Genomic DNA, 6,683 nt, shown 5'->3' on the forward strand with positions numbered 1-6,683 from the left:
GCCAAAACTCACATTTGCTAAACTTGGCATAAAGCTGATGTTCTCTAAGCTTCTGCAACACCAACCTCAAATGTTCTTCATGTTCTTCTTCATTCTTAGAGTACACTAATATGTCATCAATGAACACAATGACAAACTTGTCAAGGTACTCCATGAACACTTTGTTCATCAGATACATGAAGTAAGCAGGTGCATTTGTTAGACCAAAGAATATGACTGTGAACTCATACAATCCATATTGGGTCACAAAAGTAGTTTTGGGGATGTCAATACGTCTTATTCTCAACTGATGGTATCTAGATCGAAGGTCGATCTTGGAAAACACACAAGCCCCTTTCAATTGGTCAAATAGGTCATCAATTCTAGGTAGTGGGTACTTGTTCTTAATTGTGACCTCATTAAGTAACCTATAATCTATGCACATTCTTTGTGTACCATCTTTCTTCTCTACAAACAGTACTGGTGCACCCCAAGGTGAAGAACTAGGTTGAACATGACCCTTATCTTACAATTTCCTTATTTGTTTCTTAAGTTCTGCTAATTCATTCACTCCCATTCTATAGGGTCTCTTAGCTATGGGTGCAGTTCCGGGTAAAAGTTCAATTATAAACTCAATGTCTCGTTTAGGTGGCATACCTAGTAATTCCTCAGGGAAGACATCTGGATACTCATTTACTATCCTTATATCCTCTAAGGTTGTGCCCTCCAACTGATTAACCTGGCAGATTTCTGCAGCTAACTGTGTTGCCACATACTCAATTTTCTCCCCGGATGGAGTGGTAAGATTCACGGAGCTATTGCCACAATTAATAACTGCCTTCTATAATCTTAACCAATCCATACCCAAGATGACACCAATACCAGATGAGTTTATGACTACAAGGTTTGCTTGAAATTCTACCCCCCTTATGCTGAGACTAGTAGCTAAGCATATCCACTCTACTTTCATTTCCCCTCCAGGTGAGCTTACTAACATGTGTTTCTTCATAACACTTACTGGAATACCATGCTTCTTTATAAATGTATATGCTATGAAGGAATGTGAAGCACCAGAATCAAAAAGTACTATAGCTAAGTTTAAGTTGACCGGAAACATACCGATCACCGCATCTGGTGCCTCCTGAGCTGTTTCAGCAGTCACATGATTCACCTTCCCCCAAACATAATTATGCTATGTGTTAGCCGTCCTCTTGGGGCATCTGTTGGAGTAATGTCCTGGCTCTCCACAATTGAAGCATTTATTATCATTAACTGCGTTTGGCGCTTTTGGTGGGCCATTCTTCTGTGGAGCATTTGGGGCATTGTTCCTCATAGGTACATTGTTGGACTGCTGCTGACGCTGAGCTAGTGCCTTGTACTATTGCTGCTACTGCTGTGCATGCTGGGGTTGCTGGTTGTGGTTGACTGGACCTGACTGACCTTGATAGCGCTGCTGAGATTAAGCTTGTTGAGGATTGGCACAGAAGTGAGAGTTGCTCCTAGATTACTGTCCTTAAAACTTCCTCTTTTTGTCCTCCATCTGGCGACGCTTGTTCTTGATCACTAAAGCCTTATCCACAAGCTGCTGACAGTTAGCAAAAGTATGAGACAACAACTGGTACTGGAGACCATCATTTAGGCCCTCCATAAACAACTCCTGCCTCTTCTCGTCCTCATCTACCTCAGTTGGTGCATACTATGACAATTGTATGAACTTGTCATGATATTCAGCAACAGTCATGCTCCCCTGCTTGAGAGCCAAGAACTACTTCTTTAGCTTCATCAGTCCCACAGGCATGCGGTGAGAGCGGAAGGCACTGTGGAACTCGGCCCAAGTGATGGGATTAGCTTCGGTACGGCCAAAGCGGAATGAGTCCGACCAATCCAGTGCAGCTCCTAGCAACTGTCCAGAAGCATATAGAACCTTCTCCTTATCATCACACCGGGCAATCTCCAGTTGCCTCTCAATGGCACATAGCCAGTCATCAGCCTGGAGTGGGTCGGTAGAATGCTTGAATACAGGTGGGTGTCCTTTTAGGAACTCTCCCCTCTTATCTCTAACATGAGGGGGTGCATTCCCATTCCCTTGACCCATGTTCTGCATATTCTGGGCCATCTACTGAAGCAACTATGTCTGCATCATCATCAGCTGCTCCTTGGTGACTAGAGGGGGTGGTGGCAGGTCCTCGCCTCTCTAGTTGTTCCTCCTAGTGTTCACCATCTGTAGATGCATCATATAAGTCTTACATGTCCAAGCATATAACCCTTAAAAGATAATGGTATAACAAGAGTAGGTGTCACAAGATCAAGACAAGAGATATATGTAGGGTATACAAAAAGATATTTGTTCTGATTTTTCCGGCGAGTTGGACAATAGCAGTGCAGTAAAACAAGCATATCTCACTCTCTGTTTATTATCTGATTACATATTCTATCTTTATGGAAATCTTATGAAATTATCTACAACTTTCATTTAGAACACTTTTCAGATTCTGACGTTTACTTAGTCAAATACAGACGACAAGCAGTACTGTTCTAGAATTCTGACAGCACAGAAACCTCAACTTACAACAGCTGTATCTCACAATTTATAATAGTTATTGAGGTGATTCCAGAGCCAAAAGAAAGATGCTGAAGTCTACTTATCTCCATAAAATTTTCATGACCATTGGACAACTAGAACATGAGATATGAACTAATAAAGATGGACTGCTCAGATTGATCCAGAATGGACAACATGATAAAACGAAACCCAACTATTTATTCATAATATCCTTAAACCTTAACCTTAACTAAATGACCATGGACATGCCCACAAGTCATCACAATCATATCAAAGATCCAAATTAAGCATTGTTCATAATGATAAACATCCAACCATGCAAATAACACTTGTTCAACCATTAAAAGAAACTAAACACTCTCACGCGCATCTACGCGTGTTTATTACATATTTTTAAGACTTCCTGCTATGGGTACGGGTCGACGTTGGTGCTAGTGTTGGGGTCTCCAAACTCTCCTATGTTCCTCGGGGGCGACTAAGTAGGTACACCTAGCGCTTCCACATCTGGACCTCCTTGCTGTTGCTTCAGTGTAGCATGCTCATGGGCAAGCTACAGATATGCCTTCCCCATGACATCAAGCTCGTCCAGGGCCTGATCCAAGTCAGTGTTGGTCTTAGCCAAGCACAACAAGGTAGGCCTCAGCCTCATGTTCGCCTCTCCAAGTGGTGCAGTGATGTTGCATGTAGACTAGCCGCTCCAACGACGGGGAAGATATCGGTCGTCCCCCCAGGCGATGTCATCGAAGTGGCAGTCGTGGTTGACCATCGATGCCTATTGAGCTACGTCCCTGATGATGGCCACACGTGTGAGTCGTGCAGTGATGGCACGGTGGATGTAGCGCACCCGAGTCCCCTCTCAGATGTACAGTTCTGTCTCCTAGAAGCCAGTGTAGTCAGGGTGGGTCCAATGCTTCGTCCTGTACTAAACAGTGCCTCCAGGGTGGTAGCGATGTACAAGTGCAAGAAGCCTAGGGTGGTAGTAGGCATCACCCTCCAAGTCGTAGTGGATCTCCACGGTCCACCCCTAGGCCAACAATGCATTGTGATCATCATCACTATCATCACCCCCATTTCCACTGTCTCCTCAATCATCACCACCATCACCACCATCTCCACCATCATCACCTCCATCAGCATCAGAATCATCAGAGTCATCTCCATCATCGGGGTCACCAGCTCCCTCCTGGCTACCTTGTTCATTCTCCTCCATAGGATCCTCCTCAGACTCTTCTATCTCAATGGGCTCCTCAAACATGGGCCCCTCTTCTGTTTCTTCATCCATTGGATCTTCCAGCATGTCCTCCAGAGGTTCCCCCATGGGCACCTCCATAGGCGGTTCCTCTTCCTGGTTCCTCAGAGCCTCCACCAGATGTGCTGAGACACACTTGCCCAATGTGAACCTGGTCCTCTTGGTGGGCATCACGATGGTCCTCTTGCACAGGGTCTGCTTGGTACGGGCCATCTATAAGAATGAAAAGGTTGAGTATTAGAACAAAACATTTTTTTGGCAACAGATATAGAACAAAATATAAGCAAAAAAAATTATAGCAAATTAATGGTAGTAAAATAAAGATAATGTGGTCCTAGAAACGTCCATTTATAACTAGGTTGATCATCCTATAGTCAGTTATAGCTCTAATACCAATTTGTCGCACCCAATTTTGCATAGCAAAACCAAGTACTCATATATGTGCGCCTAGGATGTCCAAACATACACATATATCACAAATTGCAATAGTATCAAAGTAAAGTACTTATTACATCGCATATCTCATCATAAAGTTAATACAAAGTTTGCTCAATGCCAATATTATTACAATCACAGCAGAATAACTAGCCCAAACTACCACAGGGACTCCAACTAGTGAATGTCTCCCTAGTAGTCCTGAACATCCTTCGAGAACTCTTTATATCCACTATCTGTTACCCATTCAGGATTTTCATTGGATGTAAAGAAAGTGTAAGCTCACCATGCTTAGCAAGTATATCAAAGGGATCTATGAGGCTCAAAAGGCTTGACACTATTTGACTGCGGTTCGCAATTTTAGTTGGTCAAATTTTTGCATCCTGAATCACTACTTTAATGAACAGTCCCAATTCCCAAGTGATATTAAAGTATAGTCATATTTATCTCAATTCCCAACCATCCACCACCCATAGTAACCACTAATCTTGAAGGATCCAGACCGCTCATATCTGTGAGCATGGCTATTATAACAGGTTAAATATTTTTGTAGAAATTGTACATCTTTATCCACCGAGCCATGATTCCTAATGCCGGGGTTCGCGAGGCCCACTACACCTCTTCCCGGGAAGTGTGGCAGGGTTTCACTATGAAACCCTTAGCTAGTCACACTAACAAGTCGTAGCTATTAAGGAGTGGCACACGTGGGCATCACAGCACGGTGCACACATCCTAGCAGAAAAAGGAAAGATACCCTCTTACCCTTACTGGAAGCTATAGATGAGCTAGTACAATCTAGTTAATAGGTTAAAGTCAGAGCCATATGACACTCGGGGTTGTACGGAACCTCCTGGGTTGCTGCTTTAGGATTAAGTCCTTATGGAGAAGCACTAGAGTACTCAACCCCATACTCTAGCCCCCTATCTATTACTACAAAGCTTCATTTTATCACATTGCATATAGCCTTTAGTCATGTTTAACAATTATTTTATGTTAAGCGCTATAGCATCCATCCAAAATGCCTACCCAAAAACCCTAGGTATCAAGGATATGTGGTACAAGTAATCATCTAGGTAAAGTCCTTAAAGGTATTTCAAATTAAACACATGCATGAATATGAATGGTAATAGTTCATAGGTAACAAGGGGCCTTTGGTACACTTGCTTTCCTCAAAGTTGTCTGGGAAGTATTGCTGATCCTGCTGTGGGTCCTCTATCACCTCAAATGGCTCACCCTCTAATCATGTTCCAATCACCAATCAAGCATCATTCCAATCATTACATGCATACAAGATAGACTTCTATTAGAATAGTACACCAAACAGTAAAAACATAAGTTGAAAAGCTCATAAATCTATTCTACGTATTGCTACGAACACGTGAGCGAAAGAATCACTCAAATCGGACTTAAAACACGAAACTTATGCATGAAATAAGGTGTAATGGCATTCCTATAAATAAACTAAACCTATTTTTGAATTAAAACAATTAAAAATATGATTGTAAATGGTTATAGGACTGCGGGTACTAATTCTAGAAAATACAGGGGCCTAACTGAATAAAAATAGGACTGATATGCAATTACTTTGAATTAAATGCACTGCAGGTTGAATCTACGAAAATAGAAGGGTCTTTCTACAAATCTATAAGCGGCTTGACTGCGGGTTGACCGCGGTGCTGACTGGATGACACGTGGCACTCTGGGGGTGGATCGGTGCACCACGTGGCTCAGTGGACTAGCTGATGTGGCTCTATGGCTGGGGTCTATGGGTCCATGGTGGACCAATTATGATTCAACCGGTATGGTTGGATCTAGGCCGTCTAGTGCCGATCGGATGGCACAGGAGGCATGGTGAGTCCTGCACCGCTGCATAGGGATGCCGATGAGCATGCCATGGCTGCCAGCAAGGCTACCACGGTAGCGAACCTCCAGTACGGTGGTTCCAGCCATTCCCGAGATAACCAAGCACACCTAAATGATCTACGAGATCCCACGAACACAACGGAGACGCTACCGATGCGAGGAACACGACAGAGTGCTGAGCCCACGGTGGTGCCATGGCCGGTGGGTCTAGAGGTCACTGGTATGGTGTTCTAGGGCATGGAATTGTGAATGGAAGGCATAGGAAGGTTGGGGAGCTCACCCCGAGTCGGATGAAACAGTCTATGGCGTCTAGAAGGCCTCCGAATGGTTGGTTCGTCGATGGCGGCAGCTGGAGAGAGAGTAAGTGGCATGGGTGAGGGAGAATCCAAGAAATCCATGACCAAGTCATGAAAATGGAAGTACCTAAATGCGTGGGGAAGCACAGTTAATCTCCGGGTGGCGTCGGCATCGAGAAGTGGGGCGCTGGTACAGTGAATCATCGGCGGTGGTGGAATTGGACTGCGAGTAGAGGATGGGAGAGGGAAAGGGTCGGTGTGAAGCTTTATAGGCCAGGCAGTGCGCAAAAAAAGGAAG

The sequence above is a fragment of the Miscanthus floridulus genome, chromosome 5 (assembly GCF_019320115.1).
Source record: "Miscanthus floridulus cultivar M001 chromosome 5, ASM1932011v1, whole genome shotgun sequence".
NCBI classification, from domain to species: Eukaryota; Viridiplantae; Streptophyta; class Magnoliopsida; order Poales; family Poaceae; genus Miscanthus; species Miscanthus floridulus.